The sequence below is a fragment of the Vidua macroura genome, chromosome 1 (assembly GCF_024509145.1).
Source record: "Vidua macroura isolate BioBank_ID:100142 chromosome 1, ASM2450914v1, whole genome shotgun sequence".
NCBI lineage: Eukaryota > Metazoa > Chordata > Aves > Passeriformes > Viduidae > Vidua > Vidua macroura.
Window position 1 is genome coordinate 143,136,739 of NC_071571.1, and position 23,084 is coordinate 143,159,822.

The following is a 23,084-nucleotide window of genomic DNA, read 5'->3' on the forward strand; positions in this document are numbered from 1 at the left end:
AAGGGAATCCCTCAGGAGTGTAGTGAACATCAGAACTATTTGGAGAAAAGAAAGCATTCTACTGTAGTGATCAGAGAAAAAGTAGCTGCATTTCTGGTGAATAAAGAAGGCCAATGGCTCCAGCAGGGAGTGTGCATGCACTCACACATGCAGGGCTCAGTTTAGTCACAGGGTAATGATCAGCTCAGGCTCAGCGATGACTTTTGCATTGCTCACAGAAAAAGGAGGTGGAAAGTGTGCAGCTGGAGCAGGGTTGCAAAAGTGTTCGATGTCCTCTCAGTACACAGAGTAACAGGTTCAGATGACATGCTGAGTCACACGTTTTACAGGAAATCAGCAAGGAAATAAATGAACCTTTAACTGACATTTGTAGATGTTTGCTGCAATAAGAGAACAGGAGGGTTATGGAGAGAAAAACAATGCTGTACTTTTTAAAAGTTGGATGCAACATATATTAAAAGTAAGGGAAAATAATTCAATATCTTGATTTCTTCTGAGAAGTCTTTGAATGCTGCATGTGTTTGTGTCATAGAAGTGCTGTGCCCAATGTCAGTAGCACTGAGTTCTGCACTGTTAATGTGCCTATTTGCATTTCCAATTGTAGAAACTAAGGCCCCCTACCTGTATTTTGCTGTCAGCATAGTTAGGCAAATTGGTATTGTTTGGAAGGATTTCTTGAGTGAGTGCTTCGTTGTTCTTATTGCATACATTTTCAAGTTCCTCCCCACCCACCAATCTGTTCCCATTGCTGTGCTATTCACATTTATGTATACAATCACAGGAATAAATTCTATCCATCTTAATTAAGATGCTTATCCCATAAACTGGGTGCTGCACAAATGTTTTGTAAGAAATAATTCCCACTCAGAATAAACTAAGTCTAGATACAGAACAAGGAGAAATTCAGTTAACTTCTTAATTTCTGTAAAGCACGAACCTAAATGTTACACTTGATAATGCCCAGATCTTCTAAGTCCCAACCTGTTCCTTTGCAAGAAGATTGATGCTTGTTTCAAGACACTTCTTGGGAATAATATTGATAGCCTCTACTAATTTGTGTTTGGGTTGGTTTTGTTTTCTTTTTTTTTTTTTTCATTATTAATACTTTGAAGTGGTTGAAGGAGGAGAGTGTGGTATAAAGGGGCTTTTTTTGGTTTTGTAAGTAATTTTTATTACACAATTGGAGTCTTATTTTGTAGTCATATTCTTAAAAGGTGCAAAATAGTGAATGGAAGGTCCAAATCTAAATTAAATAAGCAAAGGTATACTGTAAGAAATTGTAAGGCAGAACACTAAGCATCACAGAACTAATTTCTCAATTGAAGTCAGCTTATTAGAGAGTTTATATTAAAATAGAGAAGCAAAGCATAATCATGTGCTATTTACTAATTTTTAGCAGAAGTTTCTTTAAGCATGCTTTATTTCATAAGTACTTGGAAGTGAGGTTTCACATCCTTTCCGAGTCTTTTGTAATACCAGCTCTCTTTGATACGCGTAAATATCCATCAGTCCCTTTTTCTAGCAGCAATTCTGTCATTTTATGATTCAGAAAGTATTAGCACTACACATTATATCTTCATGCAAAAAGATCATCTTCTGTAGGGGTGTAATGGGTGGCAACAGTGCAAGTTCCTGCTCCTCTGTTCCCTCTTGCACCTTTGTCCATCACTGTTGCCACTGTGAGTCCACACACAGCTGGACTTTTTTGGATGAGAACCAGCAATAAGCTCCATTACTTGGTTATTTCCTTTGACTGCTACTGTTGGTATTTTTGTCTTTAGGCTGTACATACAACTCCATTAAATATGTTGAGTATATTTTTGAGTTTCTTTAGAAGCTGGAAACAGGAAAAAAAAAAACCATAGTAAAATTAGTTCCTTGTTAGCAGGTTCACTGAGAACACAAAGGATGAGTGAGCATTCAAGAGTCCATTGCTTTTTGTGTTCCTCTTTACCTCATGTTGAATTTCCTCACTCTAATCTGGTATTTGTCACTGTGTATACAGAAGATAACTTCTTTGGTAGTCATGTAATACCAAAGCCAGTAGTCACTGTCATGGGTCCCTGTGCCGAGACTGCTGAGTGTGCTGGTGGCTCTAGGGACACCATAAGTACAAGAGAACTGGCTTTTACTTAATTACTACTGCATATATACCTTGTTTTTAATCACTAGGTCTTCATGTGTTTTACTAACAAAGGCATCTCAAATTATGAAATTCAGACACTAGAAGGGAAAATTATTTTCTGAAGGTCACCCCACCAGTCAGTGCAGCATCTGGAAGAGCCAAGGAGGAAATGGGTCTTTGTGTAATTCTGGTTTTGGTGTCTGTAGTGAATGAGACACTGAACCACACACTGAGTGAGTCACAATGATAGAATGAAATGTTAGACTGATCTATTTATTGCTCTGCAGCCTTCTTGTGCTGACAATAACACAGGCTATGTTGTATTTTTTTTTAAAGTATGAAACTGTATAATTAAAGGACTGTTTCATAATGCACATGACAGGTTATCTTTGGGAGAGTGTGATGTTATTAAAATATTCATGTGGTCCTCTGTAGTTGTTCAGAAGATGCAAGTAAATAAATTCAAAATTTGTAAAACCAATATAAAAACTTAATTTAGTTTCAAGTACAAAAGTCGAATGCACTTGGTTTTTAAAAGCAAAAGCATAAATTATGTATATTAGAAACTCACTAGCTTTCCTTCTTTTCATAACTTCATGGAGAATTTATGGACAAGCAGTAATCTCCCAAATTTAGATTCTGCAAAAAAAATGCAGAAATCAGTGAGTTTCTTTTTCATATTGTTAATACAGTCGAATGTAATTGTTTTATTTTTTTAAAATATCAGTGCAGGAAATAGACAAAAAATACAAGATAATCACACAAGAACGACACAGATACATTTTTCTGAAAGGACAAATAAGAAATGTAAATTAAGAGGAATAAGCTAAAATAAGGCAGAAAATAAACCTAGAAGTTAAATTATTGCCTTAATAAAAAAAGAAAAAAGAGCTTCCATAAAAGCTTTTAATATGAAAAAAGCCAAAACAAAACATGAGAGGATAGTTGGGAAACAACTGATGCATGAAGTTATGTCTAAGGCATCTAGAACACCAAAACTATGAAACAGCTCTTAAGCTATCCTCCTAGGAGATGATAGCCTTGTCAAAGTTAGATCGCTCTTCCCATTCATCTATTCAAAATTATTGTGAAATACTTGGATGGTAATGGGAACAGAGGACTGTAGGACTCTCATGTAGTGAGTACAGTGTAGCTATTATTAAAATTTATTTGATATTTTACATCACTGAATTTTAGATGAGTAGTCATTAAAATCTTAGGAAGAAGTAGTTCATTGAATTTGTATACCGTTCTCTTTGTAGCAACTGGATAGATTTCTCTTGCTGCCTGAGAGTTTTATGATATGTAGAAATACTGTTAAGATAGAAATTATGTACTTTAGAAAGTTATCCTGTTAAAAAATATTTTTTATATGACATGTCCTACTCTCTTCTTTAGGTTTCAAGACTTATAAAAATTTAACACAAAACCCCACAGTATAATGAACCCCACAGTATAATTCAGGAAAATACAGAAAATAGTTTATCTTGGATACTTGGGGTAGATGTCTTTCTAAGTGAACATACAGGGCCACTTAAGACTGACAGCAAATTTTGATGAATACTTTTTTAATTGCATGTTTTTAATACAAAGGAAATCATACAAGTGGTGTCAAGGAGTATTCTAGCAAGATGTTTCAGAAGAGTATTGCATAATTTGAGCACTTCAAGGTGGAAGTATTTAATCACTCTTGCTGTTATGAAATATTTTGTAATTCAAGGCAGAACTACAGATATGAGTAAGTATGAATGGAATTATATTTAGATATGGATGATCAACTTAGAAGATTTTTAGTTTAATAATAGCTTGAAGAAGGACATTTATTTACTTGGATGTGAGGTCAGAAGGGTACATTCTAAGTTCTAGAGAAACCACAAATATATTTACATAGTTCAACGTTTTTAATGTCCATGGGTTTTTTTTGTTTTTGTTTTTGTTTTTGGTGGTTTTTTTTTTTGGTTTTTTTTTGTTTTTTTGTTTGGGTTTTTTTTTTTTTTGTGTGTGTGTGTGTGTGTTTTTTTGCTTTTTTGGGTTTTTTTTTTTTTTTTTGGCTTTCAGTAAAATTATCAGCCATATATGTTATAGGAAAGTATTATTATCTACTTGGGAATATTTTTTATTAAAGAGTATGTAATCTCATAGAACTATATTTGACACAGTTTTCATCTAATTTCTGGTTTTCTGAGAGAAAAAAGTGATTGATTCTGTAATGTTCTGCCTGGAGTTTTGTATTTTATACTTACAAATGCTACTTCTCTTTTTCAATGCCCATTTCTTCTCATACAAATGATACTAATGATAAACTTATCTGTCTGTATAAAGTGGCTGAAGTGAGTTTATTGTCTCATGACACCAGCTAAATGCTCAGGATGCAACCTGATGAAGTCTTGTCTTTGCAGTTCATATGGCCATCAGAAATCAAAATAAAAACATATCCTTATGTCATAACGTTATACCTTGTAATTGGTACCTCTTGTGCAATTCCTTCAGTGGGGATTTCCTTTCTTTCCTGTAAACTGAAATTTTTGTAAACAGTGTTTAGACACATTCTTTTGTAAAACCGATCTTATCAGGATTATGCAGAGCTTCCCATTTTTCTACAGAGGTTAAGGAGTGCTAACCACAAATGGTATGAGTATGTCAACTGAAAAAATGAGATATTTTCAAAATGAGCGGTATTTTTTAGTCTTAATGTTTTAATTTTTTAAAAATGGAACAAAAGCTATTGTATTTTCATGAAGACTGTATACTAAGTAGCATATGTGGACTTAGACAACTCTCTCTTAGGGATGTAAGGGATCCCTTGTTGGTTTATTATCCATTATTGCAATGGCTAATAAACAGGCTTGAGTATTTTTTAAGTTTTAATGGTGATAGAAAATGATTCATTGAAATGTCACAGAAATAGCCTTATAAAACTTAAGAAATATGTCTCATTGTTATGCCTTACTCCTCCCTTCTTTTCCACCTACCAACCTTCTGCTAGCCCACTACTCCACTTCATATGTATTGTTGAGCCAGAACAAGACAAAACTTGTATACAAGACTTGAAAGGTGAAAATTTTAGAATTTAAACTTAAGAAACAGAAGAACTGGTATTGCTTTTAATTGGGTGGTTGTTGTTGTGTTGTTTTGTTGGGTTTTGTGGGGTTTTTATTGATTTTCTTCTCAGATATATTGAGTAGAATTGGTTGAGAAAAAAATAATCCATGTTTTTACTCTGACTCAGAATGAAAACTAGCAAACTTGACTTATTTTCATGCAGGAGGAGGACGTGAGGGTGGTATGTATGTGTAAAAAGAAATGCCTGAAATGTTTGAATAATTGTATTCCATTCCAAGCAATAAAGCAGAATGGTGCAGGTGGGTCTTCTTCACCTCTTGACAAAATACCTGCAAACCCACTGAGGGGTGGGGTCAAGAACTGACAAAGAAATTTCTTTTCAATGTATTACTGCAGGCAATTTAATTCAGATGGAACCATCCAGAAAAGATTGAAAGGATAAATTTGTATCAAGCCTGAATGTTATCAGCTGATGTGGAACATTTGGGTATAAGATGTTCCCTGTAACTAAGACTAAGAACTAACAGCAAAGCAACAGTTTATGGTTCTTTCCTGTCCAGCCATTAGTGAGGAGATTTTCCCAGTGCCGAGGTTCTGGAATTTCAAGTTTCATTTCATAATTAGGGAAAACATATTGTATTTGTAGAAAATCTTTTGCAGCCTTGAGTATTTCTTCCTGCTACCCTTCCAGATTGTGCTGACGTTCTCCTGCCCAGCCTGTGCTTGTGCCTATCACTCCCACCTGTTCTGCAACCCAATTACTACAGTATTTTTCATCTTACCATCCTAATTCTTGCCCAATGCATCCGCCATGTGCCACTTGACTTGTTACCCAAATCTGCTTCCCTTCCCCTTTCTTCTCCTATGCCTGGTTCCCTGTTTTCATTCACTCACAGTCTCTGCAGACTAAGTTCTAGGCTACCGGTTTCAGCATTTTTAGTCTCTCCACATAAAGCACTTTCCCCCTCTCCTTTATTGTTTTAGTGGGCTTTTGCTGTACCTTTTGTAACTCCACTTTGAGTTGCAAAAACCAGAACTGCACATAGTACCCTAACTGGGGGACACCAGTGGTTGATGTACAGGCAGGAAGGTGCCCAGTGCCATGTTCCTAATGCCACTGCCAGAGATGCACATCAGTTTCTTGACTTCCTGGTCCTGTGCAATGAGCTGCCTCAGGACTGGTAGTGGCAGCCCCAGGATCTCTTTCCTAATTGTAACTACGAGGTCTGAGTTCAGCACTGTGCTAGTATGGTTGAGATAACTTTTCCCTAGATTAATCAGTGTACATTTGTCTGCATTGAAGCTCTTCTGCCATCTTTTTGACCCCTTACTTTTGTAAAGTCTTAATGTAGCTCCTCATTATCAGGACAGCACTTGGCTACCTGAGTTTAAGGGGAACTTCACACTTGGAGATGTCACCACCTTCGCATTTCTCTGTGTCATTACTGAAAATATTGACTAAAATTGGTTCCGACAAAGATCCCCAGAAAGGATCACGGACCTTACTGCTGATTCTTTTCCAATTTCCAGTACATTAAAGCATCTTTCCCTAACCCTACAGAAATAATTTTTTAGAATAATCTTTGAATTGGAACCTCCTACACCTCAGCTCCTGCTTGTGAGGAAATTCTTAGAAATATTAATTTCCTGAGTAATAATAATTTAGTAAGATATGAGTAAATGTTTTGGTTTTTTTTTTTTTTTTTAATTCTTGCTAAGCATTTAACATGTCCAGTTTTAAGTAGAGATGCTGAGTGTCAAACCAATGACATGATGGTGTCCCTTTCATTGCCAAATATCTGATATTGGATATATTTTTAATCATTATTTACAACATAGTTTTGCTAACTTTGTAATTCTTACTGTGTGTCTTGGCATAATTTAATCTCAGAATAGACTTGTATCATGTTTGCTGGATTTGATATCAAAACATACATACCAGTCAGACAGCTGGCTCAGCAAATTCCTGTCTGGATCCCTACAAATTCACAGTATTGTATCTTCTGAAAATTTCTCTAATACTGCCCATGATTTCTTCTGGTAAGTTCACACCACGAATTCACATTTTTAGTGTGAAGTTTAATTAATTCAGATGAAGCATCATTCTTGAAAATTATTCTGGTCTAAGGGAGGTACAGGAATCCTTACAAAGTCATATGTTACTTCTATAGTTTTAGAAGGGCAGAGAATTTAGAGGGGCAGAGAGTAGTAGAGGGTTTTTTTATTTGCTGGAATTGTAGAAAAGTGGCCTTTCACCACTGAGCAGGACAAATGAATTCACTTTTCTTGTCCTGCACTTACAATTCTTCATGTATTTACCAGGTAAAATACTAAGTGATTCTTCCCTCCTCTCATTTTCTCACTCTGCCCACCCTAGAACGTAATTCTCTGATATGATTTATGGTGGTAACTAACCAAAGGATCTAATCACAGCTGTACAAAACTGAGACTTGTTTAAATCAGGTCTTAACTTCTGTTTGGCCTCTTCTGGCAGGCCTCCACAAATGGCAGAGATGTTGTTCCATCTCTTTACTGAGCTTTGCCAGGAACCATTGGCAGGATGCAAAGAGCAAATCCTTTGAGAGAAAATAATTAAGAGCAAACAATGCTAATTTGTGTTGTGAACAAAAATATTTAAAAGCTAGGAAGAAGTTCAAACATTTTAAACTGTGCTTTTAGAAATATGGCAGGAATACTTAACTTTATTTGTAATTTTCCCTTGGACTTCAGGAATGATCTTGAGCCATCTGAGATCAGTAATTTGTGTTAATATGCTCTTGCATGCCAAAAATACTTAGGTAACTGTAACTGTTTATTTTTAAAGATTTTGTTGTCATTAACACAAGTCTGCAGAAGGAGGCTGTGTAAATAATTGCATTAATATGTAGAATTTGTTGGAACAGTTTGTGTGAAGACAGGAAAATAACGTATGGCTAGATCCTTTTGAGCTTGTGGATAACTAATGTTCTAATCTGAGTGCCAGCTTTACCATAAGGTTTCATTCAATGCATGAGGTAACCAGCAATACCATTTCTTAGAAGAGGTACTGATTCACTCTTACTGCATTTACTGGCACAAACTGCCCCAGTGTTTAGACACGGGAGTAGGTGTCCTGATTTCTTAACAGAGGCACAAGTGAAAGAAATTCTGCATAAGAGCACCCTGTGAATGAGGATGTTTTTGTTCAGGCGCCTAAAAGTCAGTTTGCAAGTGATGTGTTAGGCAAATTTCAAGCTGTTGCTCTTTTTTTTTTATAGATTTTCTATTTATACACTTTGTCTTCTGACTCTAATGAGTTTACATTCAAGAGCTGCTTGTTGAATAGTGGTGTAAGACAGGTATTCCCTCATTAAACTCACAGTTCAACAAGCAAAACAAATTATTCTGTGACTTCTTTAGAAGTAAGGGACATCATTGTAAAGGCATCCCTGATTTATTAGCATCACCATGTTTCAGAATAGCCCTTCAGTTTCAGTCAGACAATGTGATTTCTCAAATTCATGTTTGGTGTTGAATTCTAGAGAGCTTAAATATTTTTCTTTTTTATTCCTCATTTTGTAGGCTATTGTGCAAATCTGAGTTGTACATTCTGGCCTAAGATTGTATTTCAGCCCCTTCAATGTCCTTCCCACTGTTGAGATATGTGAAAGGGGGAGAATCATAGAATGGTTTGGGTTGGAAGGGACCTTAAAGACCATCTAGTTTCAACTCCACTGCCATGGGCAGGGACACCTTCTACTAGACCAGATGCTCAAAGCCACATCCAACTTGGCCGTGAACACTTTAAAAGGAACATCCACAACTTCTCTGGACAACCTGTTTCAGTGACTCATCACCTCATGTTAAGCATTTCTTAATTTCATCTGATCTAAACCTACCTTCTTGCATTTTGAAGCTTTTACGCCTTGTCCTGTCACTCCATGCCCTTGTAAAAATTCCCTCTCCAGCCCTTTTGTAGCCCCTTTAGTACTGGAAAGTGCTATAAAGTCACCCTTGACCCTTCTCTTCTTCAGGCTGAATAACCTTAAGTCTTTCAGCTTGTCTTCATGAGAGAGTTGTTCCAGCTTTCTGAGCATCTTTGTGACCTCCTCTGGACTTGCTCCAACAGTTCCCATGTCCTTCGTATCTTAGGGGCCCCAGAGCTGGCACATCACTCCCAGTGGGGTCTTGCCGGGGCAGAGTAGAGGGGCAGAATCACCTCCCTCAAACTGATGCCCACGGAGTTTTTGTTGCAGCCCAGAACATGTTTGGCTTTCTGGGCTGCAAGTGCACATGGCAGGGTCATGTTGAACTTCACATCAACCAACATCCCCAAGTCTTTCCTAATAGGGCTGCTCTTAACCCACTCTCCACCCAGCCTGTATATGCTGAGATACATGACCAGGTGAAAAGTAAGTTAGAAAAGCAAAGACACGTGTATAAACTGCAAATACTAGTTGAAGCTGTGATTGGTTGAAGTCACTCACTGACAGAATAAAATATATGTATTGTCTCTATGACACAAAAATGTTAAATCAGCAGAATTCTGTAAATACAGTCTGTGAAAAGTTTTATGTTGTTTTGTTCTTTTCAGGCTGCCTCTAAAGAAACTGTCATTGCTTGCATACAAATGAGATAGCCTAAAATGAGATGATGATTCAAGTTTTACTTAAGTGACATATATTTTGAATGTATAAAACACACATGAACTGAAAACCAAAAAAATCTTTTTTAATAAGTATGTTCCAGCATTTATAGCTGCAGAAAGGGGAAAAGGTTGCTTGAATGAATTAGTTAACACAGTATAGTTCAGCTGTATTTTTTCCACAGTTAGTTTCTAAGTAAGTGCAGTTTTGTAGCTCTTCTCTTATTTTTCCCCCTTGTTATAATTTTTTTTTCATTGTAATGAGCACACAAGTCTACACTTCAAATGAGATTGCCATAGAATAAACAAATCTGTGCTAAAAGATTAGTGGTTGTGGTCTGCAGCCAGGTATTGGCACTGGTACTGCTTTCAAGATACTGAGGAACTGCATCTTACATCAGACAGCATGTGACTAGAAAAAACCCAGGAAGCAAAGGGAAAAGCTTAAAACTTTATTCCTCCCAGCTGAATGTCCTGCACTTGGAGCTGCAAAGTCATTTTCAAGGTTTTTGGCTCTTGTTTTCAGTCCATTGCTTCAGCTGCACAGTGGTCCTGCTTCAGCAGATGTCAAAGTGTCTCTTTCCTTAGTAGGGCTGCAAACTATCCAGGAGTAGGTAAACTTTTTTCCTACTTCTTAGTTACTAAGAAAGGGAAAGACTGCTGCTATTGCTTTTTCTTTCTGGCATATTTTGAAAGAAACAATATTGTCTCCTGGTATTTTGAAAGAAAGAGTTTTGGACTCTAAAAAAGCCTTAGAACTCTTAACCTCTGATGGTAGGAGGCTTTTGCAGAAAAAAGCACCAAACTCCCAAATATGGGAGATCAAAAGTGCTGTTATCAACACGTGCTCTGTGAATCTTTAGCAGTTACAAGGTCCCTACAAACAGTTGTAGATCCCTTTGCTTAGCTGACTTTCCTGAGGACTTTCCAGCACCTGACTTAGTGCTCTCTCTGCCAACACAGTGGCTGGGCACCCTTGCTGGAATCACCCACAGAAGAATCTCTTTCAGTTTTGCATAGCAGGTACTCAAGCGAGGCAGTAATAAAAACTTGTATAAAATACCAAAACTGATAAAGACACGCCATAATCTGGGTTAGTTTGTGTGTCCTTGTAGTGCCAGTTCTGAGGCAGAGCTAACTTTGGCCACAAGATTTGGTTATCTCAGTCCATACTGATGATTGCTGTACATTTTCAATTAGCAAGTTGGACTATTATAATAATATAATAAGTTCTAATATAAGAACCTTCCTGACCATCCTATACTAAAATTTCTTTATCAGCTCTCCCAGCCCTCATTTGCATGCTGGGAAAGGGAATCACAATGTAATTTGTGTCCTAAAAGAGAAAACCTCAGAAAACCCTCAGAAAACTACCTGATCCTTGTAAAATGGACTGCATGGCTGACTGGTGTGCCACTGCAGCAAATAGTAATTACAGGCATGCTCAAAGCAAGGCTTTCATAAAACTGAATGAAAAGCATGATTCATTTCCCAGGAAGACTGACCCACCCATTCGGCCATTGACATGTCTGTTGTCCTCTTTTGCTTCTTCTTTTTCTTAAGTTTCAAAGGGAAATAACATGTCTGAAATAGAAGACCTGCCTGAACATATTTGTCTTCTGTATTTAAATCAATTTGTAAAATAATATTTTGATTATAGGGTTTCCTAATTTCTCAAGTGTTAATAACTCTATGCATTTTCACCCATCTACTTGTGTACTAATGACAAGTAGTGCTCAGTGGATTAAATCTTCTGTTAGCCTCTGATAAGAAAGTTTCCATCATTTCCAATCACACTCAATATAAGTTTCTATATTGTTAAGTACTCTATTTCAAAAGAATTTACATACAACATTAAAAAGTTGTGTATTATCTCAAGACAGTTAATTACTTTTGGAAAGAAGTTTGTGATGTTGCACTGCTAGCTTAAGATTTCAGTTAGAGACTTGCTTTTACAACAGTATAATCCTTAACCCACTTTAAACATGCAAACATCCAATAACTAGATCTTTATAATGTTGCATATGAGAAAAGATGCCTGTGGCTACCTATGCCAGACGTGTTTGTAGGATTAAAGTGAGAGTGCAGTAGGGTGGTGCTGATGCTACTGGTTTATACCAGTTTTTTTATACTTTTTTCAGGGTTTTAGATCAGTGTGAGCAGGGTTCTAATTAAATTCTTTCAAATAAAATTTCCCCTGCATCTTCAAAAGCATTGTATTATTTTATATTTTTAATTGTATTTGACTTTTCATGCATGTATATGCTTTGTCTAAGTGTTACTTAAATTCTAAATGTCATATGTTCAACAGACTAGAAATTTTTTTCTCAAGGTTTTGGCCATGACAGCAATATATGTAAAGAGGGATTTCCATCCTTCAGTGAGTTTAGGGACAGCAAGATGTGTGTGAAACACAATTAGCACTGGTACTGCCCTTGTGGAGCTCACTTCATAGTCAGGATTGTAATATAGAGTAAAATTCCCAAGTTCAAAACTAAACCAAAATGAAAAAAACCCTCTCCATTTGTGATTCTCTTGGAGGAGGAGAAAGTATTTCATAAGGCCCTTGGAAATTCATGCTTGTCAAAAGAGATAAAAGTCATATACATTCTTAGATCTATTGCTGGGTCAGTATGCAGACAGCAGAATGCATAACTTATATGGCAGCATATAACAGTGTATATGGTCAACACCAGTATCTCAAATGCAGCCTCAGTTTACCAAATCCAGCCAATCAAAAAACCAAATAGTCAAAGATGTATTCCTGTTTCCAGAGTGAACTTTATTCTTGTGGAGACCTGATTAATGTGCTTTGGAGACCTGTAATGAGGGAGAGCTTAATTTTTCAGATTTATCAGCTTACAAAGGTTTTGGATGATCCCACATAAGCCTGTTCGATTGGCATTCCAGAATGTGCAACCTGCGTGTTCAGCAGTGGTCATGGTTTGTTTAAACATGTAATTTAACCTTAAATGCCAAGATTTTCAGAAATATTTTCCATTAACTGAAGAGATCCCCTCTTCTAGACAATTGAGCTTATTTGACAAGTTTCACTTTATATACTGCATGAGTTATTATTAATTCTGTGCATGGTGCCATAACAGCACTGCCTGTTTACTATACAAAGATGTGTTCCCTCCCCCAGAATCTTGCGATCCAAAATAAGTGAGAGGAGACAATGAGAAAGCCATACTAGAAGGGGAGGGTGTGGAGTAAAACAAGAGACAGATAAGATGGCAAAAAAGAACCTGACAGATAGGCAGGAGCAGGCACTGGGAGCACTTTGCCTGAGACCTTCCGACTGCTGCTGCACCCAGCTGTGCTGGTGCTTCATGGCGTCATCCACTTCCCTCTGCTGGGGCACCACTGCCAACCTTGGTACTCAGCCTCACTTGTTTACTCCTAGGTGTCCCTTTGCTTTTTCCTGTGCCACCCCTTCATGAGACACTCTCCAGCAGAAATGGAGCCCTGTAAAATAAATTTGCCTTCCCTCAAACTCCCCCTCCAATGACTTCTGTTGTAGAAACACTAGTAATCCCTGAACCAGCGCTAAACTAGCCCAAATAATATCTTTTTGCTGATTAAAAGAAACTAAAAATGCTCTGTAAGTAAAAGCTGTATGCCCAGCTAATCTGAAGAAACAAACATGCTGCTTGTACACAATCACTCTCACTTCACCATCTGTTTGCTTCCCATAACTATTGCTTTGTCTTTAGTGAAATGTTTCTTGGCTTTTCTAGATAAAGTTGTTTTTAAACTTGCAGAGCTTTGCAGCTGGACACACAAACTTGTAGCAGTGAAAATTACAAAGAAGAAAAGTAGAAGGTGCTTTTGACAGAAAAGTAAGATTCTGGTCTAAACCTAAGTGAAACATATCCCAAAGGATACAGCAGATTGGAAAATAGCACTGAAGAGGTACAAGAAGACTGAAGATTGGAAAGAAGAAAGACATTTTTCTTCTTTGGACAGAAATCTGGGAATAATGTACCCAGCAGCTCTTTTATGAAATCTCCAGCCATCAGCATGAGCCATAGTTTCCATTTCTCTCCACCAAGTAGCTTTCTGCATGAGGAAAACTGAGCAAAATTTATTGGCTTTTATCAGTGAGATTGCCATGAACACAGAGTCACCTGTGATCACAGAGGGCATATTAAGGTTAGAGAGTTAAGGGAATGATTTGCTTCTCCTTTTAAAGAGCTCTTCTGACAGATCAACCTCTTTAGTCTTTTGCAGAAAAGTAGGCTGAAGCTTTCAATGGAAAAAATAAGAATAGAAATACTAAGCTGTTATTCTGTCTTTGACAAAATAATTCCACATCTAGGATTTACCTAAATGTGGTGGGCTGTTACAAACTTGACTTGTTTTCTACCTTTGCAATAATTTTATATATTTCATTGTTCTTGAGATGGCTGCAGTAGTTCTGCAGCGAGATCTTGTCAGGGAAGGTGCTTAGAGACCTATGGATGCCAAAGCCATGGAAAATACGGACAATGTAGATGTTCCAGAAAGCACTTGTGGACTGCTGCAGTGCGTCTTAGGTGTTCCACAGGAACAGCAGGAGAGGTACTGAAGCAACCACATATACATGCAAAGTAAATAGTTTGCTCTGCCACTGCATTAGCAAGGAAACCACTTCAAACAACTCTCTCTACCTAGGGAAAAATGTAGTAATAATAAGCAATAGCAGAAGTCTCCACTCCTTGCCCCAGAGGTTGTCTACTAATCCTTAGGAGCCTTTGCACTCTGCAGGCTTCCTTTTTCTATCCTCATTTGTCACTGCAAAAATATTTGTATGGGTCACAGGCATACTGCAATTTAAAAAAAATTATTAGAGAAAAAATGTTCACCAATGAATCCCTTTATATATGTAAAGTAAACAACAAACGATGTATGTTCTCTGAGGAAAACAGAAACTTGTTAAAGAAGCTAGAAATCCTTCCTGCTTGTGAGTTGCTGGGAGCCCATTGTGCTGATGCTTCTGAAAGGGAACTGAATGCACTTGCGAGGGTTTTCTTTCCTTTCATTTCAAAAGCATTCTCTGGTTTGAGATCTCCCCATAGCTAATTAAAACAAGAACACAGGGCGACATTAGTTATGCACCAGAGTGGGAGTCAGAAGATGTGAGTTCAGTTCCCAGCCCTGCCACTGACTTCCTGGGTGACCTTGGGTAAGCCTCTTGATGTTGATTTTCAAAAGACCTCTGGGGCCAAATTTTCATATTGAAGTTTGGTTTTCAAAGGAGCTCAGTATCTACTGATTTCCATGATGTTGATTATGGCCAGAATTTCAAGCAAGCTCAGCAAGAAATAGGTTGAGCTCATTTGAAAATCAGGCCTCTTAATCTTTTTCTGCCTCAGTTTCCCATCTCTGACAGTGCTGGTGAAATATTTCCCTTGTCTGTCCTGATTGTTTAGACTGTATCTCTGCAATGCCAGAATTGTCTTTTCATGAATGTGTATAGTGTCTTGTACAATCTTGTTTAATCTCTATTATGGTTTTTAGGCATTACTGTAATGATTGTTACACCAGTGTTCTGTTTTAGCAAAGAAAGAAACTGTAATCAGAAGAAAGCCTAATTATTGTGTTTCTTCTTGGATCTGGGTGAAGATCTATACTGATTTCTTTAGTTTACTTGGGAGGATGTAATGTGGAAAACACCAAAAGCTGTATTTAAGATCAGGATATGTAGGTTAGCTGACTTCTCTCGTCCAGCAGGGACAGCTGATTTATCAGAGCAGCCGGTTAGGTTGGTTTGGCGTGATTTGATTTGTCAATAAACTTATTGACTGTCTCCTACTACCTTGTTATCCTTTAGCTGCTTACAGTCCAATTGTTCAATAATTTGCTGAAGAAGATTTTCAGGCACTGAGTGGTGTGAATTTCCATACACCTTCCTGCCTCTCTGGTTTATAATGTGATTCTGTTTGTAGTTCCTACTGTACCAGCTCTATTTGCTCTTTTCCCACACTGCTTTCATGCTCTTGCAACATCTCAGAGCAACATAACATTCTCTGTTGGCAAAGGCATAGAGTGCTTCTTCACTTCACAAGTGCTGTTTGCTTCCTGGGACCTACTACAACCCATTCCTGAAATTCCAGATCAGCATTGTCAGTGATAATCGAGCTCCTGGTTTCAAGCTCTGTGCTGTACAAGCCAGAGGCCAAATGTAGTAACCCAGGAATGTGTGATTGCAAAGACTGTCACTTCCCAAGGAACTCTGCTTACTGCTAAATGACTGCCCTTTCCACATACCTGTGGGTGTCACTAATACAGTGACTCTTCCCTGCTAGGTTTGTCATATATGGGTGGCCAGCACCTCAAGCAGCTGAAAGTTTAGAAGTGATCATTTCCTATGTTTACAAAACCAGCATGCACTTGCTGCTGTTTTCCAGATTCCCCTGTACTCCCTGGCTAGAAATAGTTATTATTCAAGTATGTGCCCTCTGAAGAGTCCTTTTGATACTTAATGTTTTCCTTTATGTGAAATGGGATGCTGTACCTTGATTAGCTCTGCAATGAAAAATCTAGCAGGACACTTCTAGGAAGTGTATGATCCTGGCTTTTTTTTTCAGTTAAAGCTGTGTGTGTTTTATCATGGGGAGAGCTTTTATCATGGGGAGAGCTTAACTGTGCCATTTGTCTGTGACTAGAATTTTATATTGTTCCATTTTTTAAAGGAGAGACTCCCTTTTTGGTCTTTACTAAAAGTGCCTTTCATTTTCTTGGTCTAACAAATTATGTTCTAAATTGTGTTACATGTTCTAGTGTTGGCATGCATGCCATGCCAAGGTGGTATTTGATTTCAAAGAGCTGTTATCTGCCAGGACTGGTATCTGTAAATAAAACCTTGGAATCAGGGAAATACTATACATAGTTTGGGTTTAAGAGACCTTTAGAGATCATCTAGTTCCAACCCCTCTCCCATGACATATTCCACAAAATCAGGCTGCTCCAAGACCTGTCCAACACTTTCAGGCATGGGGCGTCCACGGCTTCTTCTGTTCCAGTGTGTCACCACACTCATAGTAAAGAATGTCTTCCTCACAGCCAGCTTAATCTGTCCTCTTGCAGTTTAAAAGCTCTGCTCCTTGTCCTGTTGCTGCAGGCCCTGGTAAAAGTCTCTCTCCAACTTTCTTCCGATTCCCTTTATATATATTGATTTAGTCCTTCAAAGTTTTCAATTCCTTCCAGTTACTGAACCCAGCTCTCCCATCTTTTTACTAGCTCTATCCAATTATGTAGAAAAGGAGGAATCTTAAACTACCTTTACAAACCAGAAAGTCCCAGTAACACTGAGCTAACCTAAATTCTGAGTTGTAAGGCTGTGCTTGATTTCTGATGTTAAAGAAGTACTGACAAAAAGGTGATTCCTTAGGGTAGCTCTTTTGTATTCAGTTTTGGTTTCCTTCTGTAATTAGTGCAGTTTGATCATTTCACTTATATTAAACTGTTTATTTTGAGATACAAACCCTCAATCTTCCTCAGCATCAGGTAAGGATTATATGTGTTTCTACATGCGTTGAAGTGTCAGCCAAAGAGTGGAAGGGAAGTTAATGGCTCTTAAGAGGTAAACTATAATGTTGTTCCATTCTGGTAATAAGTATAAGACTAAAATAACGAGTGTAATGTTAATTCCTTTGCTAGAAAGATGAAGACTGTGCAGGATGCCCTGTGCATTTAGCTGTGTGCTTGTTACCCTATTACAAAGCACCAGTGACACTGCAACTGCTGTCCCATCAATTCAACATTAGATTCCCTTCTTCTGCTTGTCCTGCTCTGCCGTTCTTGTTTCTGTTGCTGTGTGCATCTGTGCTGAGGCTGTTCAAGTCCTTTCTCTGTCCCAATTCACTTCCCTATTAAAGCTGATCTGGAGAAAAAAGTGTAGGCATAGAGAGACCTTGAGAGTTTGAAAGACTCTGCCTGATGTTGGACCTTAGTTAAGCCACTCACAATCATCCCAGCATGTTTGCCATAAAGCACAGTCATTTCCAGATTGTCTGTTATCTGCACCACGCAGAATTTCAAGGTGAAGTCAGAAGTGCACGTTTTGTGATACAAATGACAGTGATAGAATGATAAGAGTTTTCTGATGCATGTAGCATTAAAGAAGATGCACTCTGCCAGTTACACTGCTGGCACATGAGAATAAATATCAATCAGACTTAAAATTAACTACTAATTACCATCAGAAGCTACTAGGCTTCTGCAGTTATAATCCATGAGTATTTATAGCTCAGGGCTCTAGCATTAGACTTTTTTCTACTCGCTGCCACTCAAGAAGCCTAATCTTACATCACAGGTCAGGTTGAGAAAAATCATCTCAAACTAATGATAACATTATGTTTGGCTGCACAAGGCCACCATGACATTGTTTTGGAGGATGCTCTATATTCTGGGATTAGGACCATTTTTTGTTTCTTTTAGGGAATATATACTGAAGATTATTACAGTGAAGATGTGCTCAGTGTGCACAGCATACAGAGACATGCAAAATGTCTTCATACACACAGGCAATATGTCACCCTGCTTTAATCTAAATGGAAACCATGCAGTTTTATGATTGAGCAATGGCCAGTTGCTGTAAGTTTCTCTTAAAACCCCACTAAACAACAACTCAGTTTTATTTCTTATTTTGTTTTGATATGAATTATTATTTCTTTTTTTTTTCATGTAGCTTAGCAAAGATGTATTATTTTATAAATATGACTTACTAGAAAATTACCATGTGTTCTCCAGTGCAAGTGTTGGTGTTCTTAGAATAAACAACCAGATATTGTGCAATTACTAGAACATACTGTTTTTTCTGTGTTGTAGTTTTTGCTTTTAAGGTGGAACTGATGCATTCACTAAGAATGTATTTGGAAATTGTGAGTAGCCTTAGTTACTCAGGGGCAAGAAAGTGTGGTCTAATGGGAAAGACACAGGGTGCTGGTGGTTCTGGATGTATTCCTGCCCTGTCTGTTTTCCACCAATGAAATGGTCACAATCGTATAATTGACCTCTTTCTATAGTGCTTTGTGTTCAGGAGAAGCAGAAGGGTGTTAGTACTTCTACAAATGTAGTTGCTTAAGAAAAATTCCTCTTCTAAAGAGATTGTCAGGACTGTGGGCTGGTAAACAAGGCAGGAGCAGAGCAGGAGATGCAGCCCCAAGCAAGTACCCAGCTAGTGTCTGAAGCAGTGACAGGTAATCCCAGAGGTGTTCCAGGCACTGCAAAGCTGCAGAATTCAGAACAACTGGAATGGTAAAGTTTATAGGCAAAATACAGAAAAAAATATTTCTATTAAAAAACTTGGGAGATTAAGACAACTTCTCTTTTTATACATCCTAATCATAAAGCTCAAAATGTTATGTGAATATATATAGTGCTTCACTGCACATGTTATTCACAATTATATTCACTTGGTGTTACATTTTAAAATTAGGTAAACTCATTCTGAAAGTAGGTAAGAATTTTAGAAAGCATTGTGAAGTATTGAAATGCATCACTAAGAAGAAAATTGCAAATGCTGTCTTCTTAAGACTAATTTTAAAATAAAATATAGCACCTAAAAATTTCTTTCAAGTGCTTAAACATTTAGGGGGAAGAAAAAAGGGTATTTTGTTCCCACCATTTTGTTTTCACATTTTCATATTTGTACTCATGTCTTTATTCAAGAGCAATATTTTACATCAGTCTTCTGGCAAACAAAAGCACATCTGTTCCCCCCTCCTTCCTTTGGTGAAAGGGGTAGTGGAGTTGGTTTTCTGTACTGTAAATCTGCCCATTCTCAAAGGTGACAGATTGCTCTTTCCTGTGCTTTCTCTGCATTTTCAGAGCTGCTGAGCCTGTGTCATTCTTGCCAATCACAAAATCAACAGGTTAGTGTTCAGGGATTAGAGCTTCATTCCTCTCATGGTATAGTTTATAAATATTCCTACCTGTGCCCCCAACACGTGACAAACTCCATGTGTCTGTATTCACAACTCTTCTGGCATCAGGGCACAGTATTCTAAGGTGTTTTCAGAGAGCTATTTAGAATAGGAAAACAGTGAAGTCTTTGTCAAAACTTCTTGTGAGGAGAATGTGAAGAGACAGATTGAAATGGTAATCTGAGTGATAATTTTCATGGGGTATGATCATCTGGTGTAGCTGGGGGGTTTTCTGCTCACTGGTTCCATAGCAGCCTGTTGGATGACTGCTAGGGACCACTGCTACCGGGTCTGCTTGCCCCATCACTGCTCTTTTCCTTTTCTGTCCGTTATCCTGGAACAGTTCTGTTCAGGAGCATATTCTAGTAGAAGCTTGTTCCACCTGAAAAGCCCTCACCAGTTCACCTTTTTGGAAATGAATGTCTACAAGAACGCACAAATGACATACTGAAATAGGCAAAGCGACTCCCAGCCACAGGGGTTGCAAGATACATGACGTTACCTTTTGTTAACAGATGTCATAGACATGATTTCTGCTTGGAGAGAATACTTGCAATGGACTGTTCAGAGAAAATATGAGGTAAATTTACAGAATAGACCATCCAGGGACTGCTAGGGTGGGCCTCCCCTCTGCTGTCGATACCAACAGCTGTCCTCTCACGACTCCAGCCCAGGATTAACAGTGCCTTCCTCAAGTCCAGTGTGGAAGTGGATTAGGCTAAACAGCCAAAAGGCACTCCTAGTGCAGAATAGGAGTGTCCACACACGGAGTTAGTGCCAAGTAGTTAATGCATTCTGTATTCACACCCTCGCTTATTTTGCAACAACTTCCCTGTGTAGGCAAGCCCTACATGTTCATGTCATTTGATGGTTAGAATTGCATCAGTGACATTCCAGATTCTGACCACAATGTTAGTAATGGAAAGTGGTTCATCTTCTAATGAAATGGTAGGCTTTTTTTTTTTCCTGGTTGCATCTTTTGCAACTTTTTCTTTCATGTGCCTGGAGTGAATTTCTTCATTTTTAAAATGTGTGTGATATTCTTCTCATCTCTGATACGTGAAATTATGCTCTCTAAGCATGGCAATTGCCTTTATACATTATACTGCATGAAGCAGTGATGGCTCAGCCTTTTTTTCTTCTGAAGAGCACGAGAAAGCCCAAGTAATAAAAATGTTCTTTACATATATTTACAATTTAGTAGCTTGTGTCTGATATATTTTTTCCTCACAAGATATTCCACTTTTCATGTTTCACTCATACTGTGGCATCCTTAATACTTGTGCTCCATTGTCACATGCCTGGCATGCATTCGTGTAGACCTAGAGTTTCCTGGTCATTTAAGCAGTCTGTTTATCAGTTTGGTTTATTTTCAGCAAGTTTCTGGTACTTAACCTGCTTCTTAAGTTTACATGTCATTGTTGGTGATGGTAGTTAAGATGGAAAAAATATGACCACCTTAGGTTTTCCAGAAACAGTAGCTCCTCTGAGCTTACTGATGAGCCTTCATGACATCTTTTTAGGTAATCTTCATCTCCCCCAGAAGCTGCTTCAGACTGAGTCCAAGCAGCAGCAATGAGGAAACTGCAGTTTAAAATGTCTTCTGAGGACTTTTGAAGTGTGGATTTCTCATGTTTTTTTGCAATAACAGAAGGAGCAAGAAAGCTGCCTCTCTGTTTGCCTACCAGATTGTTTGAGTTGTGTGGTTTATAATCAAAGGTATCCTTTCTGTTCTACAGAAACAGTTCCCACTGAATTTCACTGGCAACAGTCTGAATTTCCCGAAATCTAAAGGCAAAGTTGGTCTCTTCTCACTTTGATTAGTATGTGAGTTGGAGGTTTCACAGGGTTTTCTGGAGTTCTTGTTGTTTTTTCTTTCCCTAGGAAAAATGTGTAGTCACATTTTATTATTAATATATTAAACAGCAAATTTTATCTAGCTGCAAGTGTCTTTCAATCTCCTTCACTTATATTATTTCTGTAAGAGTTGTCCAATAACATTTCCATCAAATCACAGTTTCTCTTCATTTAAAGGCCGTTCTGGAAAACTGGCATCAAGCAGCTCTACTCAGTAGTGAATGGGTGAAATGGGAACAGTATTTCCATTTAGAATAGTGTATTTTAAAAGACCTGTAGCTTAGTGGGGCAAAATACTGTAAAATATACAAGTGCTGTCAATTTGATGGCATTAAAGGAGTTTTTAGAGGATTGATGTTTAGTGCAAGACACGACCCTTTCCTTCCTCACTATTATATAAAGGAACTAAAAATTTGCTAATACATTAATCTAATTTGTATTTCACATTCCAGGAAAATAAGAATGGCTTATATTTAGAGGATTATAATTTTATTTTAGATTGACCAAATGCCCCTCTATGTGCTTTTTACACAAGTATCTGTCAAACAGAGCACATACAAAGCACTTGGCAGTAAATTACCAGCAAGTTGCTTGGCCTGGGCAGGAGCAAGTAGATTTGCAATTGCAATCTGGAGCAACATGTTAGAGGCCACCTTCCTTAGATCAACTTTGTATTGCAACACCAGCAAGTAATCAAATTGTAATGTACTTTAATGCAAAGCCTAGTTTGGCTTGGTTGGCAAACTATCGCATGCCTCTGGCAAAAAGCACAAAGCCTTTGAACTGTTTGACTGCAGCTGTAGCATGCACACCTTATTTTTCCTCTTAAAAATCAAATTAAACTGTAACCTGCAGCCTCTGCAGTAATTTTCAAGGAAAATTAAACTGTGGCTAACCTTTCTAGCAAAGATAACTGTCTCTAATCAAGCTGAAAGGTCCAGGACAAAATTCCCCTCTCCAAGTTTAGACAAATTCATTGAAGGAAAACTCCAGGGCTTATTAAGGATAAAGATATTACCTCTGACTCAGGAAGTCCTTGGCCACAAATTGCTAGAGACTGGGAGAGTTTGCCAGGAAGGTATTACTCTCTGCTTCCCCTCTTCTTTCACTCCTACAGCATTTACTGCAGACCCATCCCTAGGGAAGGACCCTAGACAGTTGTTTTGGTCTGCTTCTCTGGACTGAAGGCTAACTCAAATTCAGAGCAGTGATGGGCATGCTGACCCACTTCCAAGCATTACCTGGTGTTCTCAGCAGTGTCAGGTCCTTCCTTCAGACTTGGCCCTGGCCTTTCCTCACCTCAGATGCCTTCTGACTCCTAGAGCACAACTGTTGGATGTGACAAAGTCCTTCACCTCCCCCACCTTTCATTATTTTCTGTGCCCTGCTGGCAGGAACACTTGGCATCTGACTTGTCCTCATAACATTCATGTTTTTCTTGGAGCTCTCAGAGATAGGATTTTTCCCAGCCTGGATGAGTTGCTGTTATTTCTATGGAGTCAGC

At 38.0% G+C, this 23,084-nt stretch overlaps 1 protein-coding gene across 1 annotated transcript in view; it reads left to right on the plus strand.

The window, feature by feature from the left end:
* Positions 1–23,084, plus strand: part of NSMCE2 (NSE2 (MMS21) homolog, SMC5-SMC6 complex SUMO ligase) — a 127,540-nt gene that overhangs the window by 95,937 nt on the left and 8,519 nt on the right.